At 41.4% G+C, this 22,968-nt stretch overlaps 1 protein-coding gene across 1 annotated transcript in view; it reads left to right on the top strand.

Annotated features, from left to right (window-relative positions):
* PRR16 (proline rich 16) overlaps positions 1–22,968 on the top strand; it is a 1,304,776-nt gene that overhangs the window by 1,013,756 nt on the left and 268,052 nt on the right. The gene's annotated exons all lie outside the window — the stretch shown is intronic.

The following is a 22,968-nucleotide window of genomic DNA, read 5'->3' as shown; positions in this document are numbered from 1 at the left end:
AACTTTACACATTGCTTCTAAGTTAAGTCTAACTGTTCTATGCAAGCTACCAGAGGATAAGCACGGGTTAATATAGAGTTGCCTGACTAGGATTGTGGTTTCTGGTTGACCAGAGCTCACAACCCAGTCAACCAACAAAACACTTTTTAACAATGGCTCAAAACAATTCTTAGGCCAAGGAACTCTGCTATATCTCTTGGAGCCACCTACTAGCAACCACTTCAACACAGTACCTTGAAAGGTATACCAGCATTTGCAGCTATTGCTCTTTCATATATCCATGATGAGCTCTGGAATTGCTGTGTTTGCTCTCGTCTATTACATTTCCAACATTCAATGAGTTCTACCACTGCATTTCCTACCCATCACTTCCATGAAATTCAGGGCCAGATTTATCAAGGGATTGCATTTCCCTTGTGCCATACAGGGTGTCACAAGGGCAACTAAATTCCTAAGTGAGATTCACAAAGCCACAAAAGCCCACCTTGTATGGTCCTATGTTGATTGGTAAAACTGGAGTAACACAAGGCAGTGCAAGATACTACCTTGGGTTATTCTGTCCTGGGAAGGTGTTCCATGGGTGGAGCGTAGGAGGTCCCATACATCCACCCATGGATGTTAGAGCATTCCCAGATTTACCAACACTGGTAAACCTGGGAATGTGTCAATATGCCATGCCTTCACTCAGAAGGTGCAACAAGGAAAAATATATTTTTTCTCCAGATCTTTTCATTTTTAAGTCTGCTGCATTCTACAGCACACCTAGAAATAAGAAAAAAGTCTCAGAAGATTGTTTTTGTGCTGGAAGGTGTATCCTCCAGCACAAAAACAATCCTGCCTGAAATGCAGGCACTCTTGCAGCATGGTTCATACATTGGGACAGGCAGCAGATTGTGCGCTAGCACAGGCTGTAAGAAGGAATGCACCATATATTGGTAAAATGGCACCTTCCTGCCCTCTCTCTTCCACGTAGCTCAACAAGTTCACTTACTGCATTGTATTGCTTGAAAGAATGACAAATCTGCCCCTTTGAAATTGTGCAGCAGATGTATTCCCAGTAAGGCTTCCCAAAAGCCACCAGCAAAAAGTGGCTCTGCTGAGAAATGTTTAGGAGTGAAAAAGAACCCCCTCTAATATTAACATCTTTTTTGGTCCACTCTAATTAGATTACGTCCACAATACAACATCTCAAACTTCACAAACTAAAATAGGGAGCTTAGATTGCTTATAAGTCTAACCTTTTCAGGCCAGGTTTTACTAGGAAATGCTGTTTGTGTAGACCTCTTTCTCCAAAATTGCATTCCATGTGAACATTGAATTTGCATTTTGCAACCCTTGTCAGGGTGAGGCAAAAGCAAATCTCAAATTAGCCTGTGCTCAGCCGTCTGGTACCCTTGCACTGAGCAGTTAGGCTTACCTTATAGGCAATTTGCTGCACTTCAAACAGTAATAAAGTGGAAACACAACACAAGAAAAATCCCACAACAATTTAGAATAATAGGACAAACTTTAGCAAATAAATAAAAAAAAAAATCCAATCAGTAGAACCGGAAATATGCAATTTTAAATGTTTAAGTCAAAATAATGCCAAAAAGCCCAAATTGCCATTCACAGCTATATGGTCTTGCAAGACCAGGCCAACAGCAATGAAGCACGGGTCAAATACAGGGATCAGGTTACTCCTGCTGAAAAGTCACCTTCTCAGCCCAGGACAAAGAGACCCGTTCACATTAGTGGGAGGGCCACTAGGAGCAGGGAAGAGCTGCATATGGCCATTGCTGTAGTGTAAAGATCTTGTTGTCATTGCAGATGGTCGAGCTGGAGTTCACGGTGGTGCTCCCCATAAGCAGTCCATGCTGTAGAACAAAGGGTTGGGTTGATAGAACTTTGTCTTGGCAAGCTCTGCAAGCGACAAGGTGTTTGAGCCAAGTGGACCACTCGCGGTTGCAGTGTGCACAAACTTTAATTCAGCCACACTGAGGCCACACCAAGGGTCCAGAACCTGAGGGGAACCCACTTGGGGGATCAAGGGCTTGCTCCAACTGGATCTGGGTGCTGGATCTGGATAGTGGTTCAGGTGGTTTGGAGCCTGTTAAATCCCTGTGGGTCTCAGCAGAAGGCCAGAAGGTAGGTCCTTGGAGTTACTCAGAGACTTTGGTGCAGCTCCAATCCCTCCGACTCAGGCAGGAGGACAGCAGGGCAGTAATCTAGCAAGGCAGCAGTCCAGTAAGGCAGTAGTCCAGCAGGGCAGCAGGTCAGCAGCCCAGCAGAGTGGCAGTCTTTTCAGCAGCACATCCTTCCAAGTAGAATCTCCATAGGTCCAGAAGTGTACTGAAGAGCAGGTATCCCAAGTCCAATATTTATACACGTTGCCTCATTTAAAGCAGTTAGGTTTCCCTTTGAAGAGCACAGTTTTTGTGCCTACTCTGCCCCAGAACAGACTAATTACCGGGGGTATGCAGTCCTTTGTGTGGAGGCAGGACACTGCTTATGAAAGGAATGTTTGGCAGGGTAGAGCTCCACCCAGCCATCCTGCCACAGATGGCCCATCCAGACACACCTTAGCTCTCTATTGGGTGTTGCTGTCTAGGGGAAATACACTAAGCCCAGCTGTCAGCTACACCCAGTTATGTGACCCACAGACCAGCTATAGGCACTAAATCGGTAAGGTAGGAAAATGTCAACTTTCTAAAAGTGGCATTTTCAAAATTGTTTACCATAAGAGAGAACTTTTCATTACAATTCCAAAGACACCAAAAAGCAACTAGTTAACTGTTCCCATACATAAGTAACAACTTATTAAATGCAGTTAACTTCGATGTTATCCTAAGGGAGAGGTAAGACTTGCAGTAGTGAAAAATGAATTTAGGAGTTTTTCACTACCAGGATATGTAAAACTCAAACGTACATGTCCAGCTTTTTAATTACATTATACCCTGTCTTCTGGGCTGCCCAGGGCCTACCTAGGGGTGAGTTATATGTATCAAAAAATAAGGTTTGGGGCTTCCCAGGTCCTAGACCCTTGGTGTGCATCAATGAGAATGTCTCTTGACCTAACTAAAGGTGCCATCTAAACCAATGCAGAGTGACGCAAAGGCCAGTAAAACCTTGGTGCACGCTGAAAGTTTCATTGGAACCAACATCAAGCCCCACAAAGTGCCACTGCACAGCTACCAGCTTCAGCAGAACTGATGTTCAGTAGCTTGGAGCCCCACTAAGCTTTGCCTCACAGATGTTAGCTTCATTGGCACTGACGCTGAGCGGCAAGGTGCAAGGCTGCCTGTACTGATGCTAAGCTGCCAAAACCAAAGCCAGCAAAGGAGGAAAGGGCAAGAATTTGCCACATAGGATAAATACAGCGCATTCCCACCCTTTCCTGTGATGCATGGCAGTGCAGAGAGGTGACTTGCTGCGCTGCCCTGTGCCACAAAGCCCATAAATTTGGCCCAAAGGTCCTAAGACCTAAGGAACAAAACTCTGACTCAAGCCTCACTCCAGCAGAAGCCATCAGCAGAATACAGGGCAAGTCCAGATGTAAAGATCAGCTGGGATCTTCTGGAAGACAACTTCTAGCTCCCTGCTGTGTCCTTGTGGCATTACAGGGGATTAAGTAACTGATGCTTCGCATCTACTTCTTTGACCTTAGTAAAAGTGAGAACAGGTCCATCCTTTCAGTTCTCCTCACAAGTTTCAACATCAAGTGCAGTACTTCTATCTTCCACAGGTCCCATAGTGTTCTGAAGGGGTGCCCATTGTGCATGTTTATGCCTTGCACTAGCCTGTGGGTAAGGGTGACTCCTGGCCCCTCACTAACCAATATGGAAAATGTTTCAAGGGGTAACCATCCCTACTTTTGTAGTTTTACTTTGTGCTCTACTGCAAATAATCCTAAAGTGCTCTTCTCTACCAAAAACCAAGATGGCCGAACCTTTCTCCCCAGTATAGAGCACCTGTGCCCACCCTAGAGGTGAGGTCAGGAAAATTAGCAACCCCTCACCTGTGGTCACTTCAAACCAGTTCTGGGGCCAGCACCTCTCCCACTGTGATTGGTGTCTGCATGACTAAGTAGAAAAAAAGAGGGTCCTCCCAAGGTCTCGGCTAACACATTGGACTCTTTGAAGTTAATCAAGTTCCTGGGCACAGCTCAGATGGTCATGCTGCCAGAGGCAAAACACCTCCTCACACTCAAGGCCTTTGTCTCAGCTCTGTAAACAAGTTCACACCTCATCATTGGGGCTATTCAGCTTTTGGGTAATATTTGCAGCTCATAAAATTAGACTTCTTAAGACTTTAGGCATGGAAAATATAGCTTTCTAAAAGTATCTTTTCCAAAATGTGTATTACAAATATGACTTTACCAGTGACTTGGGCTTGTCATAGCTATTTTAAAAAGTCCATAAATTAACTTAATGGTTGTTGCCTAGTTGGAGATAGCATAAATACATTGAATATTTTATACTTATGCTTTTCTATGGAGCAGATAACACAGCAAACAGAGTGTATGGTGTTTTCATTGTAAGGACATGTTTAACTATAAACATTTACATTTCCTACTTTTAAATATCATGCACCCTGCTTAAGGGCTAGTAAGGCCTTCTTAGGGGTGACTTACTATTATTTAAAAGGACGGTTAATGCCCTGTCAAAAAAAGGATATTTTGTCGGGTAGAATTTGCAGTTTTAAAACAGCATAGGTAGAATACAGTGGTAGGCCTGCAGTCGTGCTTTGCATGATCACAGTAGTGGGTGGCACAATGGGTCCTGCACTTTACTTCTGACATTTGCATTACAAGCCCGGGGTACATGTTGTACCACATACTACTGACTTATAGACTTAGGGACTTATAGGTAAATTAAATTTGCCAATTAGGAGTATAGTTAGTCTCAACATATTTTAGAGGTCAGAGCACATGCACTGGGGCCTAGTTAGCAGAGTTTCAGTGTACAGAGTAAAACAAAAGGCACCAGCAATCCAAAAGAAATGGAGGTGAATATGCAAGCAAAAAGAGGCATTTTCCTACAGTGTCACTCTTTGGTCCGATGATAGGGAAGACCTTTCAACAGATTTCTTATAAATGTAAGTGACCTCATGGTAACAACTGGGGAAAGGGGCCAGATGAACTTCAATACACTCTGCAACACCGCCAAATAATGAAGTGCATACCCTTCAATAAGTAACAGCAGAAGTACATCATCATTATATACTATTAGCAGTTTAACAGCTCTGCATGATATTTAAGAATCATAAAATAGCCGTTGATTTGCCTCATTCTTGATAACAGGTGGGAATTGTGTCAATAGAATGGATTATTGGCATTTTTAGTAACTAAAAAGCATTGTTTTACAATATTAATGCCAAAAGCAAATAATCAGCCACAAGATATACTACATCAGATGTCATAGGCAACATCTGTAGAAATGGGGTTGTTACGCCTCTTTACTGGAATGGGTCAGAGAGATGTGTGTGCTTTAAACAGGATATATACTGATAAAATAGTAGCTGTTACCCCACTTTTGGCTCAGCTCTAGAACATTTAGAATTCTCTGAAATGATAGAAGGGTGACTATGGAGCCTGTTAGACTATTCATCCTTGGCGTGGTCTCCCTTAACTTTTTGCATCTGTTCCCCAGGTTGTTGATGTGTGCTGGACTCTGATTTTACTGTTTTTGTTACTCTGGGCACTTTACCGCTGCTAACCAGTGCTAAAGTGCAAGTGCTCCTTTACAAAATGTGTATGTAATTGGCTTATCCATGATTGGGATATTTGATTTATTAGTAAGTCCTTAGTACAGTGCACTAGAGGTGCCCAGGGCCTGTAAATCAAATGCTACTAGTGGGCCTGCAGCACTGGTTGTGCCACGCACATAAGTAGCTCTGTAGTCATGTCTCAGACCTGCCACTGCAGTGTCTGTGGGTGCAGTTTTAACTGTAAATTCGACTTGGCAAGTGTACTGTAGAAGGCTCGGCGATACAGAGGACTCTGACTCGTATGTTAGGGAGTTCCCGAAGGGGAAATTTAAGAATGTTATTTGCTTTTAGTGCGAAGATAATAAATGTGACCGCAATACAGTTTTCTTCTGTTCGGGTCCCCTTTTGAGGTTGCTTCCGTTAAGACCCGGCTGTCTTAATAGTCCTTAATGGTCTGTTTTCGCTAGGCTGGGACGGTCTTCGGACGGCGTCTTCCCGGCTCCTTTGTCCCGCGGGGTCTCGGAAAACAAAAATATAAAACTAGGTAAGTGGTGAGGAATGGGGTTATCGTCTTGAGTTAGTATACGTGCGGGAGGGTAATGGAAGGAAACTCTGGGGTTGGTGTGTGAGGTTAGTGCAGGTATAGGGGAAGATACAATAATATTTAAGTAAGGCTGGTGGCAGGGCAGTGGGATGGTCAGTGTTTTTCCCAGGTCCCCGGTGCTCAGTCCAACCTGTCCTCTTCCCCTATTCCCTCCCCGGTGTTCCTTTTCTCTCTTTCCCCTCCCTTTGTGCCCTCCTGTCCTGTGCTTCTCTTAGGTCGAAGGTCCCTTTAACAGGGATCGTACCTTGGAAAGCCACGACCCTCCTGGGTCATGGCGGGGCTTGAATTCTCTCTCCGTGTCTTTCCCGGCTCCGTGCTTCGGGCTGGTTTTCACTCCCTCGTCTTTCCCAATCGCGGTGTTCTCTTTGCGGCGTCTCCTCCTCATCCTGCTCTCCTTGGGCTCCTATCTCCCCCGTGAGGAAGTCCGTCGTCTCTTTTCTGTTCCCAGCGACCCAGAAATCCGGGCCCGATGTGATGTCCCGCCTCCACGCGTCTCCCTGGAGACGCGAGACGGGATCAGATGAGGCGCGCGAACGGCGCCCTTCCCAGGTATCAGGAGACGAGGTGGACGACACCCGTCTACACACCCCATCCCAAGAACGTCTACATGTACCCACTTGCCAGGCCTAAACCTTTCCTTTTCTTACATGTCAGACACCGCTAAGGTAGGCCCTAGGTAGCCCCAAGGGTAGGGTGCAGTGTATGGTTAAGGTAGGACATATAGTAATGTGTTTTATATGTCCTGACAGTGAAATATTGCTAAATTTGTTTTTCACTGTTGCAAGGCCTGTCCCTCTCATAGGTTAACATGGGGGCTACCTTTAACTCTGATTAAAGTGTAGATTCCCTTTGGGAGCAGATGGACAAGGGAGTTTGGAGTCTCTGAGCTCACAATTTAAAAATACATCTTTTAGTAAAGTTGATTTTAAGATTGTGTGTTTGAAAATGCCACTTTTAGAAAGTGAGCATTTTCTTGCTTAAACCATTTGTGTGACTCTGCCTGTTTGTGGATTCCCTATCTGGGTCAGTTTGACAGTTGGGCTGGTTGCACCTCTCACTAGACAGAGACACAAAGGGAGCTGGGGTGTAGACTGCATTTCCTGATGAGCCATCTGTGCTAGGAGAGAGGGGAGGAGTGGTCACACACACCTGAAAGGGCTGTGCCTGCCCTCACACAATTCAGTATCCAACCCCCTGGTTTGTGTCTGGGGCCTGGCCTGGGCAAGGCAGGATTTCAAATTCCAAAGAGACTTTACTTTGAAGTAGGCCTACTTCAAAGGAGAAATTGGGTATAAAAAGGGCACCCAAAACCACAGACTTCAGAAACACTTCTGGAACCAAGAGGAACCTCTGCCTGGAGAAGAGCTGAATAGCTGAATAGCAGAGGTGCCTGTGACTGTGCTTTGTGGTGCTATCCTGCAGTTGCTGCTTCTGCCAGAGTAAGAGGGCAAAGACTGGACTTTGTGTGCCTTCCATCTTGAGAAGAAATCTCCTACGGCTTGATCTAGAGCTTGCCTCCTGTTGTTTGAAGTCTCAGGGACAGCAAATACTTCTCTCTGCCAGCACCTGGAGTCTCTGGAGAGACTCCTACTCTGCCCTGTGGTGACCATCCAGTTCCTGGAACCCTGAAAGGAGAAGCTGGCAGCCTAAAGACCAGAAAATTCACACACAGAGTGCTGTGCGGGGAAAAGATTGACGCGTCTCCGATCTGCGGCTGAAAAAATGACGCACCGCCGGCTCCGCAGCTGAGAAAACGACGCTCGCAGGAAACGCGACCGAAGAATCGACATACGGTGCAGGAGAAATGACGCGCAGCTTCGCTGACGGAGGCTGGGAGATCACAACCTGTGCTGCGGGATTTCGGATCATCTTGTAGCTGTATTTCCGACTCACGTACCGCCGTGTGGAGTTATTTTTTACGCATACCCGCCTGTGCAGGGTTATTTTTGACTCACACCAGGTACATTTTCACGCTAGCAGCGCTAGTGTGTGTTTAGAACTATTTAAAGACTCTTTTTGCATTTTTATTGATAACTTGACTTGTGTATTGTGGATTTTTGTCGTTTTGGTCTTGTTTTGTTTAGATAAGTATTTCCTATTTTTCTAAACTGGTGTTGTGTCATTTTGTAGTGTTTTCCTTAATGTACTGTGTGTGTTGGTACAAATACTTTACACCTAGCACTCTGAAGTTAAGCCTACTGCTCTGCCAAGCTACCAAGGAGATAAGCAGGGGTTAGCTGAGGGTGATTCTCTTTTACCCTGACTAGAGTGAGGGTCCTTGCTTGAACAGGGGGTAACCTGACCGTCAACCAAAGACCCCATTTCTATCAGAGCCCATCTCTGCCTTTAGAGATCAACTCTACCCCAGGAACAATGGATATAGAACTGGGTGTTTTTGGTCTAATCCTTATTGGTTATAGCAACTGTTTAGGCTAGACATCTTCCCTCTGTCATACTGCACCAAATATCATACATAATTTGATTGCCCAGTAGCTGACATCTGACATTAAGGCACGCTATAGGTTCAGTAAAATGAAGAAATATAGACCATTTAAAATGGGTGAGGAAATGTACGATATCAAAGAAACAATGTAAAAACATAGAGCCTAGTTTGAAAGCATTGAGGAATGTCAATTGATGGAGTTTTTATATTGCATGTTTATAATTAATAATATTGCAAACTCAGGTGTATGATGAAAATTATAACTTTTTTTGGTTAACACTTCCCTTAAAGGGTTTTTGGATCTTTGGGTAAAATACCTGTTTGGTGACTTTGCAACCGATGGTTGATGTGTGATTTTGATCTTTATACAGTGGTACACCTGCATTAAATTTAAGGGAACATTCTTTGGGAAAAAAAGTATTGAAGGATAGGCCGAGTACTAGAAGGCTGAAGGTGTCACTCCATTAAAAATTCACATACTATAGTTGAGTATGTGGATGGTGGCCTTACATGTGCTGCGTTTCTGATGGACATCAGATTGAAACATGTTTAGGAGGTTGTTGATTGACAAGTCAAAATGGAGTCATGATGCTGTGGTGTAGTGAAATATTTGAAACATTTCAAAATTACGCATCTCTTAACATGGGAAATTCTTGAGTGTCACTTCTATGTCTGAAGTGAGATGCAACTACAGAAAAAGTTTGTAAATTAGACCCTAAGTAGCAAAGGTAAAAGACTAGTGGGTGAACAAGTATCTCCCCTTGTTATGTGGCTAGCACCCTCACAAAAGGGAAATATAGCCTCAAGTAAATCTCACCCATTCCTTCGGTCAACAGACTTTGTTGAGGTCACTGCTTCCTACATAAAATTCAAAGATAACAAGAGTAGTCTTCAGTCTGTGTTAACGTATTGCATAAAGACCTGTAGGGATGTCCTTAGAATATCTGGAGGATAGATGATACTCACTTTAGAAGTATGGGAACCTTTACCCATACATAATCAGATTGGCCAATTACATGACTAAAACAGGAATCAGATTAATGTTTTAAAATGAGTACAGTAGCAAAATAATCCATAAATACAGACAACTGAGTGTAGACTACATTCAGCACTGGTGTGCCTGTGAGCTGGTTTTGGCCATGGTCACATGATGTCATTGAGAGCACTATATTACAATTTCTTGCCATTGAAATAGTCATTACTTTTTGGGTTTTCCTTATTCTGCATATCCTAAACAAGTTGTGTGTTGTTTAGGAACCATGCAGTCTTGGAGTACATTTACTATATAGTGACACCCTAGTTGCACTAGATGGCACTCTTCATGTGATTTCAGCTTCAAGGAAACTTCCACAGATATTTTAACTTTTGTACAGTGAAGAGAGGTCTTCTTCTGAAAAAGGACAGAATCCTCACTAATGTTCCTTCTAATTCACACTATTCATAACCACTATGCCTCTCATCATGACAGTCTTGAAAGTCCCATTTTACCATATCGTAATTCTGGTTATATGCTACAAAACCGTCTTCCAGGGTTTTCCCAGGGAAACATTTGCCATGTAATATTTGCCAGAATATTTCTCCATAAAACAAGACTGAGTATCAGTATTATACTTAGAAAACAGCGCAGGAACAGCAGTTGCTACTGTAACTCCCCATTCTTCAAGAAAACATGAAACACAGCCTGGAGTGACCGAACCCTATCATTTTAGTAATTTGGATACATAATTACCAATGTCCTGCTCCTACATTAGATTTAATTACGGCATAGGTCTCATGTAGTGGCTGGTGAAGTGCATTTGAAACTGATCAAAGTTTTTTAGAATTTAAATGCTTTGGTTTGATTGGTAATATTAAGACAAACCCTTGAATAGTCATAAGTGCAACTAAAAGAAACACAAACATTATCGCACCATAAAAAGGCTGAAATGCAAACACTAAAAGCAAAAAATCAAAATCAGTAAAGATTGCTACGGATCGGGTAAGAGTTCTTGCAATACATTTCATTAAGATTTCTAATATGGTTGAGAAGAGGATAGTGAACTAGCATATGCCGCCTGGTGCCTGATTCACAAAGTTAAATGTAAAGATCCTGCTGACACTTGAAGATTAGGAATCCTTTATTTGAATTATAGTCCTTGCACAACAGCAATATCTTAATAATCCCCAGCTTGATCTTCACTCTCCAGCGTCCAGCTCTCTTCTCCACTCTCCAGAATCTAGAATGCCTCTATCCACACATTCTATTTTTTCCCTCTAAGCCTATCACTACACATCCTCCCACTTATACATCAAAATAATTCATAAACACAAATAAATCCTAACATATACTATTTACAATATGTTTGCAATAAAATTCGTTCACACCCACATTCATCCCTTAATGACCTTTACATAAACTTCCCATACTCCACTCTCTTCCATCATCCAGCTTAACAACCAAACTGAATACCTTCATCACTTTCTGTGGTTTAGAAAACGTACTCTCTCCTTTCTTTACTGCTCCAAAACTTTTCACTACTACCCAGTCACCAACCTTTAACCCAGTGTCCATCACTCTTTTCCTGACATCATAATTTAACTTGTTTCATTCCTGAGAATCCAACACTTTTGCCTTCATACTCAAACAATCTACCCACACTTGTTTCTTTCCTCTCAACCACCAAGGAGATTCCTTCGTCGCCAGTTCTCTTCCTTTAAGAGCAACAAATGGTGACACCCCTGTTACCGAATGTGGTGTTACCCTATGTGCCCATAACATCTTATTCAATTCTTCTCTCCAATTCAGCCCATTTGTTAAAGAGAGTTGAATATTTTCCATGACAATTCGATTTACCCTCTCCACTAATCCATTAGCTTGCGGTCGGAATAATGCAACTCTCTCATGCTTGATTTCCAATCCAATGAGAAATTCTGTCATAAGCACTGACATTAATTGCACCCCATTATCTGTAACCAAGATCTTTGGTACACCCTCTTCCAAAATCGTTTCTCTGAGGAACTCAATGACATCACTAGTAGAGATGTGCTCCATGGTCTCAACCACAAACCATTCACTATGGTAATCTACTAGGACCGCAAGAAATCGACACCTCCTGCCAAGTTTGTCCACTAGACCAATAAAGTCCAAAGCTAATTTCTACCATGGTCCAGCGGGAAAGTGCACACACCCCAAAGGTGGCTGTCTAATAGTTCTAGTTTTATCACTATTTCCACACGCTTCACACTCACTCACAACACGCTTCACATCCTTATCCATCCCAGGCCACCAATAGTATTGTCTAATCTCCTCTACGTCAAACTTCTACCCAAATGACCTTCATGTACTATCTTTACTAATCTCATCCTCATTTTTTTAGGTGGAACAATCTTTCCCCGTCTCAGCACTTTTCCTCCATGAACACTTAGCTAATTTCTTATCTCCAGAAATTGTTTCAAATATTCATGTAATTCATCCTGATCTGGACTGCTTATAAATCTTTCAATTCATCATACTCCTTATCATTCGTCATGGCATCTTCCCATTCTTCGTGCTTTAAGGTAAGTTCCCCCTCTATTGGAAACTCTTCCACCTCCATCTCACTCATCAATGAGACCTCCTCAAAAAAACACCCATCTATTGGCATGCATGACAGTCAGCCGCAATATTTTTCTTACCTTGCACAAATTCTACAACAAAATTGAAGTCAATAACATTAATCAACCACCTGGAAATCCGGGGTATTATACTTCCTTCCAAACCCCTACCACATTTAAAGATTTGCAACAGGGGTTTATGATCTGTATGAAGTACAAATGGCAATCCCCACAAATAGTATCTGTAATGATTGATGCCCCAACAACAAGCCAATGCCTCCTTTTTGATTGCCGAATATGATCGTTCTGCCCCTTGTAGTCTACGGGATGCAAACCCAATTACCTTTTCTTCCTTGCCCTCCAATTGTATAAGAACTGCTCCCAACCCTACACTACTAGCATCAGTCATCAGAATTGTTTTCTTGTTCACATCCAAATGCCCTAGTGTGGGTGCATTAGCAATAGAATTCTTTATGTTTTCAAAAGCAATTTCACACTCCGTTCCCCATTCAAACATCTCACCTTTCTTCAATAACAACCTCATAGGTTCAACAACTTCTGCAAAATCATGTACAAACTTTGAACAATACTCTACTAACCCCAGAAATGATTTCAGGAGGTCCTTATTATCTGGTCTCAGATCCTCAGTAATTGCTTTCACAATGCTCTTTTTTGGTTTTATCCCTTCAGCAGACACTTCATGACCCAAATAATTCACACAACTCTTTCTCAACTGACATTTCTCATCTTTACAGTCAAACCATGAATTTCAATCCTCTTCAACACCTTTTCTATTAATTCATCATGTTCCTCAAAAGATTTTCCAACCACAATAATGTCATCTTGAAAGCATAACACATTCTCCATACCCTCAAAAACATTCTGTATGATCCTTTGGAATACAGCTGATGCGGATGCTAGCCCGAAAGAATCCTACAGTAACGACATGCACCCAAAGGACTTACAAAGGAAGTCAATGGACAAGAATCTTGATGCAAGTTAACCTGGTGGTAGGCTGCTGACATGTCTAAAACACTAAATACTCTACCGCCCCCCATCATACTTAACATTTCTGTAATGTTCGGCAAGGGTTGTCTATCCACCCAAATGTTCTTATTAAGATCTCTCAAGTCGATGCACAACCTAATTTTGTTTCCTTCCTTGGGTGCTACAACAATAGGTGCCAACCACTCCGAAGACTCTCTTGGCTCGATTATTTTCTCCTCAAGTAGTCTGTCAAGATGTTGTTGTAATGATTTTCTCATCAAAAACGGTATTGGTCTTACTTTGTGAACAACTGGGATAGCATTTTTCTTTAGAATTGTCCGGTGCGTAAATCTCTTCAATTTACCTAATTTCTCAGTAAAGACTTTTGAAAATTTCTCTATCAGCTTCTCACCCCATTCCATTCCAGTCTCTTGAGTTTCCATAGATCCTGCACTCAACCTCTCCACAACCATATCTGGTTCAGTTGCATTAGGATCTAACACAATGTTCAAATCTTTCTGATGTCGCCACCCCAATAAATTCGACCCTTCATGAGTCACGGACACCTTTCCGTGAACACCATTTCCTTTAAATACAATGTCCATCCATTTCATTCCTAAGATGTTGACCCTCTTACCTCCATACCAAACCGCCTTAACATATGCTGCCTGTAAATCTTCAATTTTACCTTTACCTTTGATAGGGTAAATGGACTACCCAAATCAACTAATACTCTTACAGCTTCAGATTCCAGCATTATATCACAATGGGGCTTTTCCAGTTTACATGAACTTTCTTCCTTTAGGTTTGTGTTATTTTCTGATCCCACACCTTCCAGATTGCTTTCTAACATGCTATTGACCATCAGTACAATTTCTTCTTCCTCTTGTCCTTGTATATTGTCCACAGATTTAATACTATTATTCCACATCTTCCTTTTGATCTACATACTTTGGCTAAATGGCCCCGTCTTCCACATGTTAAAGTGTGCGCAGTACACATGGAACTGGAAGCAACATGTCCAGGACATCCACACCTAAAACACAAAATATACAAATTCTTCTTCTCTCCATTCATCGCTTTGTTAAGTCCAATAGCTTTCTCATCTTTTTTCGTTTTATATTTTCACCTCAACTGTGTTTTCTTTATCTGAATCCTTCATATAATTTTTAGACTCAATTCCTTTTATCCATGCCTCAGTACGCTCCATACTCCTTGCTATCAGTATGGACTCCTCCAACGAGGGATCAATGGATAATAATTTTTCTTTCACCTTTTCATTATTTGTGCAACACACAATTTGGTCCCGTATGAGGGAGTCACTCAGATCACGGAAGTCACATATTACCGCTAAACCTCTTAACGCTGCAACATAAGACATTACGTATTCGTCTTGACGCTGAATCCGAGAAAATAATTTATGCCATTCAAATAGTTCATGGTTGCCCTTCGCCCATACCTAAGGATACTTCCGGCAAATCACCATATATTCTTCTCCCTTCTGTGCCTAATTGATGTAGTAAAATAGCTTGTTTCTGTACTTGTCCCCACCAATTGCCAATAAGTAAGTGGCAAAAATATTTTTCCATCTTTTCCACGTGATCTTCGGTTCTCCTGGTAAGGGTAAGAAGCATGGTGGTGCAGAATTACTCTGTTCAGCCATACCTGTAATATAATATAAAATAACAAGCTAACAAAATACACTGAAACAACAATCTAAATTAATAATCTAAAATAAATAACTAAAATAACAATTTAAAATAACTATCTAAAATAATAAATCTTCATGGTATTCCATAGCTCATGGTAGTATTAGACAAAGATGTGAAGTCCTCCTTTTACTTCTAATACAATTGGAACCTCAATTAGTCCTTCTTCCACTTCTAGATCTTGCTTGCAATATAATTGGAGCCTGTACACACTAGGTACGCTGGTGCATGCGCACCTCGCGTGTAGATGCACGCGATTGTCTACACAGCAGGGTACACTTGTGCATGCCCACTTTGCGTGTAGAGGTACGTAATTGCCTTGCCTCGTTCCTCGCAATGCACGTGCTTTTCAAAACAGTACACGCACGCATCTGTTAGTTTATTTTTGTTTGCATTTAAGACGCATCACACGCAACTTAAACGTGCGTACATTCACGCTTGTGAAAATGAATCCTTGATATTTCTATCAAGAATAACAAGATGAAAAAAAATAAACAATCCCTTAAACTGCAGTATGCGATAGGCAAACATGCTATAACTCACGGTTGCCCAAGTAGGAATTTTCTTCTCAATTGGTTCCTTTACTCTTCTTCTTTTTTGATTGGTAGTTTACCACCAATTCATATAACCCCCAGATTGCTCTTCACTCTCCAGCTTCCAGCTCTCTTCTCCACTCTCCACAATCTAGAATGCCTCTCTCCACACATTCTATTCTTTCCCTCTAAGCCTATCACTACAGTAAACCTGAAGGATAGGCCTATCTTTTTATGTGTGGAGCTCCCCTTCCTGGCTGTGGATTCTTCGCACTTGTAAATGTACTATTAAATTGCAGTTTTGTGAATACTGAAAAACAGTAAATGTACACAAATGTGTAACTTTTGTGAATCAGGTCCTATATTATTAATACAAGCAACTAATCCTCATCATGTTTTTAGATGTTCTGCCCAACCACATTCAAAATATTAGAGATTGCCAACTCACAAACTCGAGGAATAGCATCAGAGCCAGATTAAGACCTTTAGAGGCCCTTAGCACTTAAGATTTTGGTGCCCCCATATATATCTAATTCAAAATATAAACAATAATAAATCATAAAATAACATTTTATTTTTCAAAAGGAAACAAAACTTACAGTAAGATGGAAAATAATGTTCGTTTTTGTATACTTCCATTTTATTTATATTTAAAATGTTTTCTCGTACTTTTCAATTGCAATGTATATGATCTAATCTGATGTTTAACATCTGCCTCTATACTTAGTAGAGATAAAACATCCAGCCTGCTTTGTTGCATAGTTGTTCTGTTGGGATTTTTAATATACTTCAACTGAGAAAATGAACGCTCAGCTGAGCAATTTGTGACCATTAATGTTAAAAATGTACGAAAGCAAATGCCTACATTTGGAAAGGCAAGCTCAATATTGTCTTCTACAATGACGTTATAAATTTCAGCATGACAATCTTGTTTTTACATTTTTTGTTGCACTGAACTTGCACTGAACTTATGACACACATATGAGTGAAACTGCTGAAGCCCTCTGGGTAAGCATCAATCAGCTGTTGGCAACACTGAGAATACCTTTCAAATTTCAGTGGATGATGAAGAGACATTATGTGGCACATCACTTAGAAAAGAAAATCTCTCTGCTATTTCTCAAGTTTGTCAAACGATTGTGTAAAAGGTGGTGATTCAAAATGTATCTCTGGCATTCAGATATACTTCTGGTGCAGCATCTCCATCACTGGGAAGTTTCTTTCTGATACATTTGAGAGTTTGAGCTGTCTTGTAATCAACATGTGATAGCAGCTCCTCTGTAGTTGCTTCACATCTTTCAAATTCATCTCCAGAAGTGCACCGTTGATTAGCTGATGATCCATACAGATCTGCACATGTTTTTAAGTTCACACAGTGTGACAGTTACCAGATTCTTATGTTGTTGTATTTCCAAGATAAATGTATATCATTAACTGCTATTATTACTATTTTTAATATACCTGTGAGTGTGTGAGTATGTAATTTTTAATTTATTGTGGGAGCCCTTTTTGTGGAACGTGGTTCAGCTGCACAATTTGCAGTTTTGCACCATATGGTCCATGATAAATGCAGCAATAGAACATTTCTATGGGGCCCCTCTTCCCTTGATGCCCTAAGCACGTGCCTTTTTTGTGTAATGGTTAATTCAGCCTTGATTACCACCCACAGACTTTCAGCTTCTCTGCCTATTTTCTTTGAGCAGCTCTCACAGCCACTTGTCAAAGATGTTCGGTCCGTCTCAGCGCTCTCTAGTTTAATGCATGCACACTGAAAAAGATCAGATAGAGCACACCGTGTGGTGCTCATTAAACTCTGTGTTGAACATACGTCAAAACCCTGCTTCTCTGCTTGAGTTGTACACATTTATGATGATGTCTGCGGTAGAACGTGTCTTTTGTTGGAGTGCCTGCCGCCCTTTGCTTGATAATAAAGAGCCAGTCTATAAAACGGACGCGTGCCATTCGAGTTAGCACTTGAAACTTCATTATCACTCAACCTAAAGTTTTCCTCTCTAATTGGATATAACCTCGTCTTGAGAAACAAGATCACTTTTGCTTGCAGTTGCAATGGCCTCAGCTCTCAGTTTAATTGCCGCTGAGGAAGTTACATCCTGTTGCTTGAGAATTAGGCAATCATGGTCTCAGTCCTGATAATACAATGATCCTGAAAATGTATAATGTATACACAATGTTTATATTTAGTACTAGGTTTGTAAGTAAATTATGGCTTTTACTTGTTCCAGACTTTTCTATTTGTTCATCATCTAGCATGCGCCAGGAACAGTGGCATAACACATCTGCAAAGTGCCTGGAGGGGGGCCACCCTCCCCCCTGACCCAGTCAGGGACATGCAGCCTGTGCACAGTGTACTGTGTTGAGGGAGCCTCCTGGAAATCATTGGCTGTCTCTCTCAAGAATGGGAAAAACATCAGGCAATAGGCCAATGTCTAGTTCTGAGAAAGTGGATTATTAGTTGGGGTGGATGATAGTCCACCATAAGCAATAATGTCACTCTTTTTATTAGGGCCAGTAAAGGTTTCAGAAATTTAACCTGAGCTCAAGGCCCGGTAGATATGGCACAGGGGATTTAACTTGAGGACATGTGTCAAGCATTTAGTGGCATCAAAACAGTTAAAAAGTCGAAAATATAACAACAAAAATCCCACTTCAATTTCTCAAAATAGAGAATATTTTAATGACACCAAAAGGACAAAAATGCAATAAGGAGAACCCGAATTATGAATTTTGTAAGTTTTAAATAAAAACAGCACCAAAAAGCAGGAAGTTCCAATCATGGGTGGCAAGGCCATCTACACCAGGATAAAGGTAAGTTTTCTGGGCAACCATGATGAAAAGGGGGTAAAATACAAGGACCAGGTATCTCTTGGAGGAAGCAGTATCATTTAATGTCAATAACCTGCAGAGAAAGAATACCGTGGACTGGCACTGAGAGACAGGGCTCGATGTACGCTGGTTGTGGTATTGAGAACAAGTCTCAGTGAAATGCTGGTTTAGGCAGGAAAAGCTCTGTCAAGAGAAGTTCAAATTTTCATACCCCAGAGGTCTCCTGCATTGATTGGGTCTCCTACAATGGCGGCGCCAATGAAGCTGTAGTTGGGAACCCAAGAGGACTCTGCATCAACATATTCCAACATCAAGCAGATAATGTAATAGGAATTGAGGCAAATCAGCCCCGCAGGTGATGCACCATAAGTAATTCAGCTGGCAGGTCAGTCCTGGTCCCTCAGCAGTTCCCCAGTAAAAAAAAAAAAAAGAAAACTGTTCAACATTTCCTAAGTCCCAGGTTTGTAGGTTTAGGTAGGAGACGTACACTCTGATACCAGACTAAGGTTTGAGAACCTCAGAAACAGCACTTTGGGGTCAGGAATCAATCGAACAAAATCCACTAGCATGGGCAAATTTTAACTGGTCAGCTGGGTCTTCCAGGATAACTGGTGTAGGCCTGTAGTTTAACGGAAGTTCAGCCCATTGACTCTTGAAGTTCAATTCTTTGACTTGGGTAAAAATGAAAACTCCTCATAGATCTCAACAACTGATGCAGTCCTTCTTCTGTCATCCACAGGGCCACTAGTGGTCTTAACAGGTGCCCCAGGGTGCCATTGATGCATGTAACTACCTTGTAGTATAGGTGATTTCTGGCCCCTCACTAACCAATAGGAAAAAAAGGTTCCAAAAAGATAACCCTAACCACTTTTGCAGCAGTTTCTGTGCATCATACTGGAAACGATCTCTCAGGCCCCTCTCTACCTAAATCCAACATGGCTGAAACCTTCTTCACCTGTGCAGAGCTCCTATGCCAACACCGGTTATGGCAGAACCCCTCCTCTGTGTTCTCTCAAAACTTGGTTTAGGGCAGGAGTTCTCCCATTGAGACCGGTGCCTGGCTGGCTACAGGGATAAAGATGGGACGTGTGTTAGCTATATTTGCATGTGACAAGGTAGGCTTCCTGAAGTGAATTAAGTTCAGGGGCAGTGTTCAGATGGTCATCTTGTCATAGGACCAGAACCCCTCCCCAGAACCAAGGCATTTGTCTCAGCTCTAGGAGCAACTTCACATCTCATCTAGGATTTATTCGGCTCCTGTGCCACAGTTAGAAGCATGCAGTGGGCTTCTAGAGGCTTAAGGTAGATAAAAGGTGAATTTTAAAAGTAGCTTTTGTAAAATATTTAGTGAAATTCGAACTTTACCAATAAATTGGGTTTGTAACAAATATTTTAAATGTCCAACAAAGAACTTTGTGGTGTGTTCCTAAGTGGAAGTATTATTTAATATTATGCCCCACTGCTTTCTTATGAATCAGCTAACAGAGAGAATCATTTTCAGGGCATTCTCATTGTAACAATATGTTTTTCATTAAATGTTTACATTTCCTACTTTTAAATATCATGAACCCCCCCCTTCCTTATTGGGCATTAGGGCCTATGTATGGTGACCTATTATTAATATTAATAAGGAGGTTTTAGGCCAGTCAAAAAGGGGTTATTTTGACTGGTCAAAATTGTAGACAGGCTATTGTAGGAGGTGTGCAGTCATGATATGAACTGTCACTCTAGTGGTTGCATATGGGTTGCTGCAGTAAACTAGAAACATTTAACTAACAGGCCCTAGGAACACTTTGTACCATATACTTGGAGCATACAGGTTAGTTTAATATGGCAATTAGGAGAATACCCAATATTGTTTTATGGATCAGAGCAAATGTACTGTGAACTCTATTGCAAAGTCCTCATGCAGAGAGTGAAAGATACAGCAGTATGGGGGTGATCATGCAGACACTTTGGAATTTTTCTTTATTAGTTAAAATACCACCTGCTTCAAAGACTAGAAACAAATTTATAGCGCTGCAAAAAAGTAGAAATAACTATTGCCCTGCTGATGGAAACCTTTTTGGACCACCAAAAAAAAGGAACAAATCTACCTAGCATACACAATACAAGAGACAGCCTTGGGAGGTCAAACCTATTGAGTCAGAAAAACAAGACACTTAGGCCCTCATTACGGCTTCGGTGGTCTTTTTTGAAGACCGCCGAAGCCTCTGCAGCCAGCATACCACCAGTGACGTAAAACACTTTTTACACTAACTATCAATATTGGACTAAATAATTATCTTATTGGGGGAGCTCACTGTGGGTATTCTGAGTTATGAGCCATCGCATAACTAGCACCTACCTACTTTTGATCAGTTTTTGATTGCTCAACCCAGGTTACCAATGAGATTCAAGTGCTAAAGGGGTAGTACTTTGCCCAGTTACTCAGGACCCACAGTAGGTGGAGCTAATGGGACAATAGGAGTAAAAGGCCACTAATCCCATGGCTGGTTGAGTAACATCTGCTTGCCTCTTGGCTCTCGGAAAAGAGTTCTGACACATAGATTTGGGAATACTGTGTTATTCTGTATGTGAGTTGCTATCCCTCTACCGATCCCCGGAGTAACCCTTTCCTGCTTGTTAACATTACTTCCTTTGTACACTTGACTCTCCAAAAGTAATTATTCTATTGCAATTGACTAGAGTCTTCACAATTTCTTTAAGCCTTTAGTCATGTATGTGCAAACATTAGGAGTGCTTGGAAAAGGGCTCAGTTAAGGTAGGAAGTGCTATAAAGTTTGACAAACCCATCCCCAAAAAAGAGTGCAATTAACTTAGGTGGGCAAACATGAACACCCACCCTTCACCACTACATGTGTTACAGTGAGTAAAATGTAGTCATGGCAATAGGAGACGTGATGTTTACTCTTGGCTTTACCACTTTACCAAAGCATGCTGGTTTTGAACTCTGTTGATAAACCTTCCTTTTAATACAAAGTGTTATTTCATTGGTGAGAGTAGTACCCTGAATGTCACCATGAGAACTACTCCCACCCCGGATGTGTAATGAGCAAGATGGAAACTAAGAAAACAGAGGCCCTATTTTTTTTATTAGTCTCCGCTTCCTCTTGTGACAGTTGTGTGCTCTTGGGCAATCCCTCCCTTTTTTAACATATTTTTCTACTCCTTTTTTCACATAGATAAGAAAAACTTAAACAAAAGTAAACACTTATAGTGAGTATGTGATAAAACAGGACTGTGACCCAAATATCATTTGATTTTATCCAGTGTGGGAGAGAACACCGAGAACAAGTCAATTCGCTAAAACGTTAAGTAGTAAGAAGATTATGGACCTAGAAACAAGGAGTCCTCATGTTTCACCAAAACAGTTTGATCATGGTATCCCTTCATCCCCTTAATTCCCATTATGTGATTACCTTTAGTGAGCCACTGAGTGCTTGAGCTAACCTTAAGCCAGATGCCTAGCTCTAGCTTAGCTCTTGGATCTTCGGACTCAGAACCAAGTGAGGCTTCATGTAGCTTTTGTGTGCCACTCACGCTCTTACCTCAGTCACCAAGAACTAAAGGCAAAGTATTCACTTTTTAAGTCTAACAAGCAAGAGAAGCAGATACCCTTCTACTGGCTGAGTTACACAGTGTGAATCCAGAAAACCAGGGATCACTTCCACCTTCCAAATTAACCAAATAAAAAAAATTGAATGATCCTAGGCAAGTATTTTAATTTATATTGCCTCCTTTTTCTTCATTAACTCTTATGAGTGCACCTTGAAATGTGAGTTCAGGATGTGTGCAGTGCAAAACCTTTTCCTAAATATAACTTAATAGGCTTTAATTTTGTTCTATATATAACTACAACCTAGGCTACATAGAGGGTTTATGTGACAACTAACTTGCTTCGTAGTTCACTTATGGCATTGTCGTCAGAAATGTGGCAGGGCATGAATGTTTCTAAGTCATGTTTCAAAGTTATAACTGATAATACATGCCGCTCAGTCCTCATCATCATTATATAAATACACATTTTGAGCTTTTTCATGTTTATTGACCTTATGCAACAAGCTAAGAGGTGCAGGATACCTTCTGGTGTCCTTTTGCATTACTGCAGTTAATGTGTAAATACATGCTTACCTGTTTGTTCCATATGTTTCTGACTGTTAATGGACAGTTTGGTAAACAGTAGGCCAGTGCTACTGTTCACTATGTGGGCACATGTGAAGGTCAGACGGGCTGCAAGCAGCCCCTGCGTGGCACAATGAGTATTCCTACTTTAAGATCTTGCCCCCTGCTTCGACATCACCTAAAGCATTTTGTCAACAATTAACCTGGGAGGCAGCGTCTGGATCAATGTTAGCCTGTTAGTACTACACACAAGTCTGAACCAGAAGAAAGCCCAGGGAACCTTGGTGTGAGGTTAAGTCCATTCAAGAATTTGTTTATGGACTACTGACTCATTTATAACCTGGAGAGTGGATTTCTAAGCCAGTGTCGAGGGAGAGGTCATACCTTCACTGAGCTCATAACATTGCTTCCACCATATCTGGAAATTATCCCCTTATAAGTGGATTTATTTATTTTATTATT

The sequence above is a fragment of the Pleurodeles waltl genome, chromosome 1_1 (assembly GCF_031143425.1).
Source record: "Pleurodeles waltl isolate 20211129_DDA chromosome 1_1, aPleWal1.hap1.20221129, whole genome shotgun sequence".
In the NCBI taxonomy this organism is placed as follows: Eukaryota; Metazoa; Chordata; class Amphibia; order Caudata; family Salamandridae; genus Pleurodeles; species Pleurodeles waltl.
This window is presented reverse-complemented; position numbering and strand designations above follow the sequence as displayed.